The following is an 11,249-nucleotide window of genomic DNA, read 5'->3' as shown; positions in this document are numbered from 1 at the left end:
AAGTATGCAAAAGTAAACAAAGGAACCATCTTTTCTGTTTTTCTAAGTCTCTTATTTTGAAATGGAATCTCTCTTTTACCTAAGAAATACTTATGCACTAAAAAAATTCATAATGTTGAGGTAAGACTTAAAATAATTAAGTGAAAATATGTCCTTTTGTTTATTTATTTATTTAAATTTTTTTGGTACCAGGGATCGAACTCAGGACCTTGTACTTCTGAAGCTGTCGTCGGCACCACTGAGCTAAACCCCCGGCCCAAACAGGTCCTTTTACAGTTGTGAACTGTTGCTTTTCGATATATTTGTGGCCATCTCTGATCACACTACAAACTTTAACATTATTACCAAGAAGAAAAAGTATTTCCCAGACCACTCTTGCTGCTGGTGGCTTTCTGTCCACTGGAAAAGAGAAACATTATGGGGCAGAGCATATTATCAGAGTCTCTTTTTCATAGCTTCTCCTCTTCCCCCACCTCAGTTCACCCTAGTTTTTATTTATTTATTTTGTTGGTGAAGGGCAGTAATGAAATCTCAAATATTTAAGAAGGAAGTGGTAGAGGGTAAAATATTTGAGATTCACATATCTTTAGACTTCAGGAAGAGCAAGATGTCTTTGGAAGGGAGAAATTGCCCATCCCATTTCCCTTTCTATGGAGTTTCTTACGTTAGCTTCTGAAGTTCTTAACTCTTGGGCTAAATTCTTTACGATCTGAGAAAGTCTTATCCTTCCTTGGTGAGAGCTGTTTTGGTTACCTTGTCAATATGCCACCAACTCAGGCAGATTTCTAAGCTGACGTCTCCAGAGGAACGAGCTCTATTTTCTTCCCTTACAAAATGATCCTTGTGTCCCAGTAGGAAATCCTGCAGTTCAGTCATGTACATCATTTGACACCCTTCCTCATTAAAGAAAAGATATCTCAAACCCCATGTTTCCTCCTATGCTATCTACTACAGACACAAGAAAGCAAGTATTGTGCTACATTTATTTTTATGTCTTTTATAATGATTCTTTTCATAATGCATTGTATTATTTGTTGAGCACCGGACTGGCTATAATTGCAGAAAATCATGGCAAATCTGCCACGCTCAGTCTCCTTCTCTGGGAGTTCATTTTTCAAAATCCCTTTTTATGCTGGGTGTGCTGTCCATCACCATTCCCACAGAACTTCACAGGCTCCGACACAGGCACCAACACCAGAGAGTGCTACACAGCTAGATTCCCGACCCCAAGGCTTCTCATTTTGAATATCAGACACTTGTCACGCCACAAAAAAATGTAACATCGCTGCCCCCAATACATGCAACACTAACTGTTCCTGGATAGAAAGAGTAATAAAAAATAATAGCATGTTCAAAAGCACCTGCCTGAAACAGATGATTTCGGGAAGAAAATGTGAAAATTAGATATGGAGAATCCTTGAGATAAGTTTTCACAACTATTAAATGTGAGATGGTAAAGAAGAAGTATCAGTTCACATTGAACAAAGGACAAATTAGTTTCACTTATCAGAAAGAAAAGACTACTTCTCTATTAGAATTGCAATGTGCAGCCACCAGAGGATGTGGGCCACCCTTCTTTCAGCACGGCCCCAGGGGTGTTCCATTCTGGCAGCAGGCATGGAACGGTGGCAGGCAAGAATCACTCCCAACTACTCTTCCTCAACAGATGAGGATTGTTCCCTGCTAAATTGGCCAAAGGCATCTCTTTTACTTAGTGGGGAATTAAAGAGAATAACAAATCACACATTGTGTTCACAGCCAGCTAAAAAGGAGAAAGTTCAATAGCCTGTGTCTGTTGGACTAGGAAACGCCACAGGCTGCATGTGTGAATCTGAATTCTTTTCCATTTTTCAGCATTTCTCACTGCCATGAAGGAAATGCAGTCATAAAAGGAAGAAGACTTTCAGGGTTTTTCAGTGGTGATAATGTATGCTTGTGTGCATGCATATGATACCGTATGATGTTTCATTACATATACACATCATTTCTTTTTTTGGTGAACATAGAGAAAGTAATAGACAACCATCTCCTTCTAGGCCTATCTGTAGGGATGAGCGCACAGACCAGGGTCTTCCAATCCATTCAAATTCAAACTGCCATCTGCATCCTGGAACATTAAGTGAATGAATGCATCAGTCAGCCTATCTAATTACATGTATTTAAATTACCTCTCTATTTTCTGTACCATCTGATACCAAGAATCAGGTTCAGTGGTCAAAATTCAAGACGAACTGCAAATTACTTTTCAATATTCAAAGACATTAAAGTAGAAGTTGATTGATAGAGACTGAGAACAAGCAAGATATTTATTTATAGATTAAATAAGTATTGTTCCAGAAAAGGAGGCAAAGATTATACTTGATGAACAAAGAAGAAAGGGGAAGTGGGCCTTTTGATCACTCACTCTCTTCTTTGCCTCCTTCTACTTTCCTCTCTCTCAAATCACATACAGCCTGATAAAACTTGTAATGGTCTCATCCCTTTCCTCTAGACCTCGTTAAAAATTATAAAGACTAATCATTTTGGGGGGGGATTTAATCTTAACATTTGTTCTCTGTCAGGAATAGCTTGAGTGGCAAATGATGTTTAACCCTGAAAACTGAGGAGGCTAAAAGAAAAGATCACTGAGGCTCTTATCTTTCATGCTTGTCTCAAGTGATTCGCTTTCTACGACTGCTTCTTGTCACAAAGCCCATGGACCAGAAGGGTATCTAGTTCCACCGGAATTGCTGATGGCAACTTCTAGATGGAGAGTCTAGGCCAAATGACAGTGTTCCAATTTAAAGAAAAAGGCAACATCTAAAAAGAGGTTAGTGCTATTTTTTATAGATGTTTCTAACATTTTGCAAGGCTTAAAATTATAAATCGCTCAACAAATCACCATATAAATAAGCTGCTGTGATAAAACTCATTGTTTGAACTATGTGGCACAGAAGATTTCATAAATATCTTCTCACATACATGATTTGGCTATAAGAATTCCTACATGTGGTATGATATAAATTGTCCAACCACGAAAATGTCCTAGGACTGACCATCTACATTTTGATACATCTAACAGCAGTGCCTGATAATGGTGTAGGGGGTATATTAACTTTTTATATTATTTTTGAAGTGGAATGCATTTCAAATTTCTTTGAAAATTCCAAGGAAGATTGACCCAATTTTCTAATGCTTTATGTAAAAGCCACACAAGAAAAGGTTAAAGAAGAAGAAAAGAAAAACATAGCTCTTCTTCAATTATCACAAAGATGAAACTTTCTATACTGAAGCAAGAAACTTTTCTGAAAGGGTATTGTAGCTGGAAGGAGCCTTAGAGGTCATCTTCCCAACCTCTTCACTTCAGAGATGAGAAACTGGAGGCCAGATCATTTACATGACTTTTTAAGGAGGTCATCTGCATTCCCAGCTTTCTATTAAATGTAAGATTTGGTTTATCAGATTTGTTCTCATCATGTAAACCACAAGGATAGGGAAGAAGGTGCACTTTTGTATCGTGCCCATAATTGGCAATTTAAATGCTATAGCCAAGCAGCTCCTATCGCGACAGGAGGCAACATCATTTTTATATCTTCACCCCACCCCTTTTTTCCCTAGTTTGGAGGAGTACAGTGTCTTTCCTTTTTAATTTCCTTATATCTTGGGTTGTTATTGCTAGCAGAAGCACAGAGAGTGCAAACCCACGTCCCTGTATTTTTCTAAAAACATTAGGGATTAATTTAGCCATTGTATTTATTGAAGTACAATATTTCTGCTTAAAAATGGTAGCTTCTATTTTCGAGAGGATTTTTGTTAGGTGTCATATATTGGCCACTACTCAACTTGAATCTAATCTTTTATAAAATTATTAAATGACTCCGTTAATAAAGGCCATAGAAGAACTCAACAAATAAGTAAACACTGTTCACCAACAGCTAATCCTAAAGGAACTTTGTCTGTTTTGCATTGCACATTGGAAAAACACCTTCTAGAATAAACCAAGATCCTGACAAAATACTAGTTTCTAATGAATTGTTGGGAACAAGATGGAGAGATGTGGATTGGATATCATGGCAGTCAGATAGATTGATCAGCAATCGAACTGAAGCTACTGGCAACCTAGAAACAAGTCACAAACTTGAACCTTCAAACAGTGATCCATAATCCTCCTCACTCTGTGTCCCACCACGTCCTGTGTGTGCACCAAGTCTTAGCTAAACTGGTGACTCTCCATTGCTACCCTGGCCAGGCTTATTCCATCCTGCTTGCATTTGCCTTTCCTTCTGTCTGAGATGCTCTTTTCCAGCTCTTGGAATAGCTACAGGCTCTTCAAACTGTAGGCTTTACTTTCCATGTCACGGATTTAGGCGTAATTTCTAAATTAGGCACCACCTACCTACCCTGTGGCTCCTGACCATACTATAGCTCTGCTTATTTCCTATCAGTCTTTATTTTCCGATCTCCCACACAAACATCAACTCCATAAAGGCTGAGGCCTTCTGTGTTTATCCACCAAGTATCCCCATGGGCTAGCACAATGTCTGGCATGTACTAGCCTTCTGTGAATATTTAAAGGAAAGAATAAATTAATTAGTACAGTCCTAAGTTGTGACATGATATCTTCTATTTTGCTTTTCAGAATATGATATTTCCATCAATGTCTTATGGGGAAATATGGGTGAGCTGAGATTTTGCTTTGTTTTTCTTTTTCTCACTATGTTATCCTGGATGAATACACTGTAATAAAATAGGAATTTAAAAGGTTCTGAAGTGAATTAACAAAGAGCCAAACCATGGCAACAAAATGTCATAAAACATGGAGACACAGAAAGGTCTGCACTTAGAATCAAAGGGAACTTTTTGTGTTATCGTGGGACAGGAAGATTTCATTTACCATGAGGATTTGTAGAAATACTTTGGGTTTCATTTTCTCACAACCTTGTTGGTATCCAAAGGTGTAATGTGGACATTAAAATGAATTGGAGTCATTAAATCAAAAGGTGGTGCCTCCAGACCAAACCCACATATTTGTTCACTTCTAAATACTGGCATTTAAGAACACTGGAAAGCCAAAAAGTGGCTGAGAGGAAGCCCAGGATCTAGTTCCCACGAGAGAGGTGCATATTTTGGCTAATACTAGGATGTAATCCAAAGACAAATATGAGGCACATGAAATTTTTTCTCAAAATACAAGTATCAGAAAGTTTATGAATAGCTTCAAAAAAGAAGGAAGGATTTTCTAACACTATAGAATCATCTCAAAATGCATTAGATTAATCCATGGAACAGTGAACACCTTGTTAGTATAGATCCTTACTTTGTTAGGATACAGAGAACAAAATACCTATACAATGCACGTTAATTCAATTAATGATTTTTTACTAATTATATAATCATAGCTGGACTTCTGTACTCTCCAGTTTCACCACTGTAAAATATTTGCATTAAGTTCTGCCCTTTATCCATCTTGAGATGTCCTATGCATGGAGAAACTGTTGAAAGGTATATGAGTCATTGTCAGTCTCTATAAATGATAAGAGAATTATGATAGGTCTATATTTTATTATCTGTTGGTGGCTAATAGATAAATCAAGGAATGATTTGTCACTCACCTAGGAACTGAACATCAGCAAACTAGTAAAATTTATATAAAACAGATGAAATCAGACTGTGTAGCAGTAAAGCAGGGCTTGTGTCTAAATTTGCAACTCAAGAAATTAGAAAGACCTGAATTTAAGAGAATGAAAATATATTTGAAGGATGTTTATGATTTTTAAAACAAGAATATGAATCTGCATAGGGAAATTATGAAAACGAGAAGGCTGTCAGCCTCAGAAGTAAAGCAAGGATCTAGGAGCCCAGGATCTTGTTTGTCAGCTCCCATGAGACAGGTGCATATTTTGGCTAATACTAGGATGTAATCCAAAGACAAACAATTCATCAAGTGAACTATCCCTCAAGGCTGCCCTCCCCAACTGTCCTCACGAAGCAGTCCTGGGTACATGCATTTCTCAGGATCTCTGGTGCACTGCAGTCATCTTCAGCATGAAAAAACAAAAAAAAAAACCAAAACAAAACTACAACTCTATATTCATCACTTTTCCATCCCTGGGACAAAATATTTGACACCTGCCGCTTAAAGAGTGGTTTCTATTGGTGATAGCTCCAGTGGGTTCAATCCAAAGTTGACTGGCTCCAAGGCAGAAACAGTATGGTAGAAGGGCCTGGCAGAGGAAAGCTGCCCACTCCATGGCAGCTAGGAAGCAGAGAGCAAAGGGAAGGGCCGAGGACAAGGATACACCCTCCAGGTCACATTCACAGTACCTCACCTCTGCCAACCATGTCCCACTTCCTAATAGCACATTCACACGCAAACTCATCAGTGAATCCAAGATGAATATTGTGCTTCCCTGATCCCATCACCTCCCCACCTCTGCCCTCAGGAGAATTTTGAGGGGCACTTGAGATCTAAACCATAACTTTCTATATGTTCATGATGGTTTATGTACTATAGCATCATTTTAATTAGCATTAATCAGCCCCTCTAAGTCTAAAGATCTCTGCCCAGCAAAAGAGGGAGACAGAGCACGAGACACAGATATACCAACATATGACGGCAGCTTGGCCAGCTCCGTGTTAGAGAACTGCCAGTCCCCTGACCACACTGTTGCTCCCTTCCAAAGCTACATCGTCCTGTATAAACTACATGCTTGAACATGAACTTCTAAGATGTGGCAGAATAAATTTCTGGGTATGAATACCTTTGGCCAAACATAAAGATCATTAAGAAACCTGAATGGCAGAGAGTGATTTAGAGTCTTGCAGTGCAGGTGAGATGATCTGGAAAGGAAATACTCAAAGATAGAGAAAGGCTGATGGGTATTAGGGTGTAAGTCTATAATCCCCAAGACCTGGGAGGCTGGGGCAAGAAGATCTCAAGCTCAAGGTCAGCCTGGGCAACTCAGTGAAATCCATTCCAAAGTTTAAAATACTAAAAGATGCAGGGATGCAACTCAGTGTTCCCTGGGTTCAATCCCCAGTACAGGGGTGGGGATGAGGGCAGAGACCAAGAAATGATATTTTTGGGTTTGTTGTCATTGTTGTTGTTTGGTTTTGTGGTGATGGGAATCAAGCCTCAGACTTTGCACATGCTGGGAAAGAGCTTTGCCACTGGCTTATGACCCCAACCTAAAAGTCCTGCTTTTGAGCAATTGGTCATTTTAAATCTTAGAAGTAAGTAAGGGAAATGATTGAGAATGGGCAAGATGGTTAGTAGGAAGCCCAGCATCTGGAAGAAACTTATTCTATGCAGTGATCTGTAGCCCTGAAATAAGTCTACCTTCACTGAATATTCAGCCTAAAAACCTGCAGATGAGGGCTCCCCAATAACACAAAGAGTTATTGGGGGAAAGGTTGCTAAACAATGCTTATCTATTCAACAAGATAGATGACAATGAAGCAGTTTCCATTGGTGCACATTGTGGGAGATACAAAAGCTCCCTCTTGCCTTTTTACTGTCGAAAGAGTGGAAGGAGAAACTATTCTGAGTGTGGCTTGAGTGAAAGCTGTGAAATGCATCAACTGGGCCACGGGACATTCAACAATCACCCATGGAATCATTCTCCCAGCTGTTGTGAGGGGCTCTTTCCTCCTCCACCAACACTCTGTGCAATTCAGAACAGCAGTGGTCCACGTGACAAGACAGTGAATGTCTTCCTATATCCCCCTGTGTTTAATTTGTGCTTGGGAGCAACTTTGTGACATCACAGCAGAGAGTTTGTAAATGATTCATGAAATGAAATGCCCCTATCTGGTGTGCAAAGAGAATATCACCATCAGCTGCTCTGTGATCCTGTTCTTTGTACCTCCAACTCACAAAGAGCTGTGAAAACCCACACTCAATGTTCCCAGACTGTTAGTGTCCCCCACCTTACAAAATAATTTGCTCATTTTCTCCAGGAACACAGTATCTATGTTTGTCTCCTTCATTCCTTAGACATTACCACGAGGATGTTGAAGCATACCCTTGAGAAACAAATATATTCATAGACGCACATTCAGTCTTGTATATATCATAAAAAGGAAGCATTTTTTCTCTCTTTTTTCAATACTAGTTTGTATATTTTTAAAATTTAGATGGGAAGAGAATGAGGCAAAGGGAAGAGAGCAATGTAGCATGACTGTGACTCTGTGGCTGCTGCACAGTCTTTGGTGGGTAAATTGAAATTCTTACTTGCCTTGTCACTTCAGGCGAACCACCCACCTACCTCCTCAACCTTAATGAAACCTGCAGCCAACCTGCAAGAAACAGGATATGCACTTGCCATCCAGAAAGAGAAAAAGAAGGCAGAGAAGATCAGTGATACACAGCAGATACACCAGCCAGTCAGTGCCAGAGGAAGGAATGCAGAATTTTTGCCCCAGTTTCTTCTCAGCTTTCAGATGATACAGAAGTCAACCAATAAGCATCAATAATACCTATTTTCCATGCCCATAACATATGACAAAATATAAATATCTAAATTTTTAAGCAAATAAGCACATTTTATTGTATATGTTACAAAAACATTTTAAGGATCTGCAAGTGCTAGAAGCATAGTTTTATCTCGAGAACAAAAGTACGAAATCTTATTATAGGGCACAATCTGTCTGGAAGCAGTGCTATGAAAAGAGAAAAAGAATCAAGAATGGCCCTCAAAATTATTTTGCATCAAATCAGGACAGGTGAGCTTTTTTTTTGTTTTATTTTGTTTTGAACCATTAGTTTACTTTTGAAAATAGCCATTTGTAAACATCTGGAAAACCTCAGGAAATAAGGATGGCTGTTAGACTCAAGAAAACAAATTGTCCAGGTACTCCATGGCTACTCTATCAATGACAACGGTGGTGACAATGGCCATGAGGATCAGCACCTCTCTCAACCAGGTTGGAAATTGCCTGATGAGTCTAAAGAGTTGAAGGTGAAACTCAGGAAATAAAATCTATTTTCCATACCCCCAAAGAACCACAACAAACATTCAAACATGCAAGTAATGGCACCTACCGTGTGAAATAAACTAATTCCCAGAGAGAAGTAATGAGAAAGCCAAGCTAGGAAGCCAATTTACAGCAGCCACATTCACCTGTTTCTGAAAATGCACCTGCTGAGAAGTCATCAGACTGTCTTGCCAGCCTGCCAAAAAAACTGGGCACCCTTCCTCTCTCTGTGAAGGATGCTAACAGCCGCTGGCTAGGTAATTGTTTCAAAGACAATGAGCAGCACTCACATTGCTCCAGGTCTCCATCTCGGCTGCTTATCTCAAGATTCATGGGCATGATGAATTCTGCTCAGTGACTTAGTGCCACAGCTTGATATGGCACTGATTGTCATTAACCCACAGAAATAACTACACTCCTGTGCTGGATTCTACCATCATCATGCAAGGAGAGCATCCAGCCCAGGCCAGAGGTCTACAACACGGATTGCAGAAAATTGAGCTTTGAAGTTTAAAAAATTAGGTGGAAGCTCTAGAATACCAGAGGAAACAAGTATTTTTTCTCCTTCACTGAATCATTTATAAACAAGTTTACAGTAGCTTGGTTAAACCTAATGCATATGAGTGAAGCAAAAAATACATCCCTTCTTTCTTTCAATTCAATTGATTGTAGGCTAAGAAGCCTGAAGTTCTTATTTTAAGCATTCTTCACCGAGTTTTGTTTTTGTAAGGCATGGGTATTGAGGAGGCCTAGAATTCTTCCTCAGCATACAGCTCCCTTTTGCTCTGACTGTAAACATACTTTTTTACTCATTTTTCCATAGGTAAATTTGCAGTGATGTTTTAACATCTGAAACTTCCAACCATGAATTGAAATTTCTGCATCATTAAATGGGCAACAAGCAAGTGCTGGTTTGATGAAAATATGAGCTAGAAGATAATAACGCCATATGGAATGGTGATCACATAATGAACCAGGAAACTAAACACTAAGTGAGTCGGTCTGCTTAGAAATATAAAACAAGGTTATAGAAACTTCTAAAGCTACCGTACATAAAAATAGTAAAGAACAGCACCCTCTAAATTTGATATCATCGTCTCAGCTCAATACGTCTTATAATGTTCTAAATTGTCCATAAGGTTATAAGTAGTTCTCGCGGACTTCAAAGAAAACTGGAACACAATTTTGTCCCCTTTTTTTAAATAACTCTTTAGGCTATACTGTCGACTCACTCTATTACTTTCCCACCCACAATATAAACTACAACGATGTGCAATATTACCTTTAAATTGAAAGCTCTGAAGTTCTAGTCATAGTCATGGTTAGAATTTATATAACCGGATTGTTGCTTCATGCACAGAAACTGGTTACATTAAGCCATGAGTTTAGGAATGATGTTAGAGAAGGCAACAAGTAACATTTATCCTACTCCATTTATTTTTACTCAAAATACTTTGGTGCTATTTGATTTGATGAACTGTAACTCGATGATGATGGCTTCAATTACAACAAAAATAGCTGTGGATACTTCAACGTTACATAAACTTCAATATTGCATATGGAATAATACCAGGTAACAAGCCAACTAAGTTCTAATGGTTTAGATCCTCCCAGTGTCTAAATGGCTCCCATGGAAAGATAAGAGGCTTTGAAGAGGCTTTGAAATCATCAATTGTTTTGGTCACTGGAAAGCCTTGAATAATATACTGAGAGTATAAAGATGACTTGGCATAGTTAATAGCAATAAGCTCATGAATTTCTATGTAATTTATCTAGCTTAATGCTCATTAAAAAATGAGTTAGGTTTTGCAATTCACATTTTATGTAAAAATTGAAAAGATTGGTCCTAATCATACACACAGCTAAATATAGGTTGAACTAAGCCTGAAATAATAATTGTAAAGTCTATATATGAAGCCCACAAGTACATAAAGGTACTGCTCAAGAACCTCGCATATTCCATTTAATCTTCAAAAGAGGAAACTGAGGCCCACCATCACTAGATTAATGATCAGTAATGTGATCCCAAAGCCTATGCTTTCAACTAGCAGCTTTTATTTCCTCTGTCGTAAGAGCTTTGGGACAAAAAAAGAAACTTTGAAGCCCAGTGTTTCGTGATTATGATTCAGCATTATAAGTACAAAAAGCAATTGAGATCAAGTGAACAATAGTGAAAAAAGAAAAGCTTGCATCCCAGGATGTTCTCAAAGTAAAATGAATAAATAAATAAATAAAAGCACTAAAAATTTTATTTCTAAAAATATTTATGTCATTCTATTGACTTTATTCTGGCA

This window comes from Fukomys damarensis, unplaced genomic scaffold (assembly GCF_012274545.1).
Source record: "Fukomys damarensis isolate Sample0158 unplaced genomic scaffold, DMR_v1.0_HiC HiC_scaffold_30, whole genome shotgun sequence".
Taxonomy (NCBI): domain Eukaryota; kingdom Metazoa; phylum Chordata; class Mammalia; order Rodentia; family Bathyergidae; genus Fukomys; species Fukomys damarensis.
The sequence above is the reverse complement of the archived record's forward strand: the minus strand, read 5'-3'. Positions refer to the sequence as shown.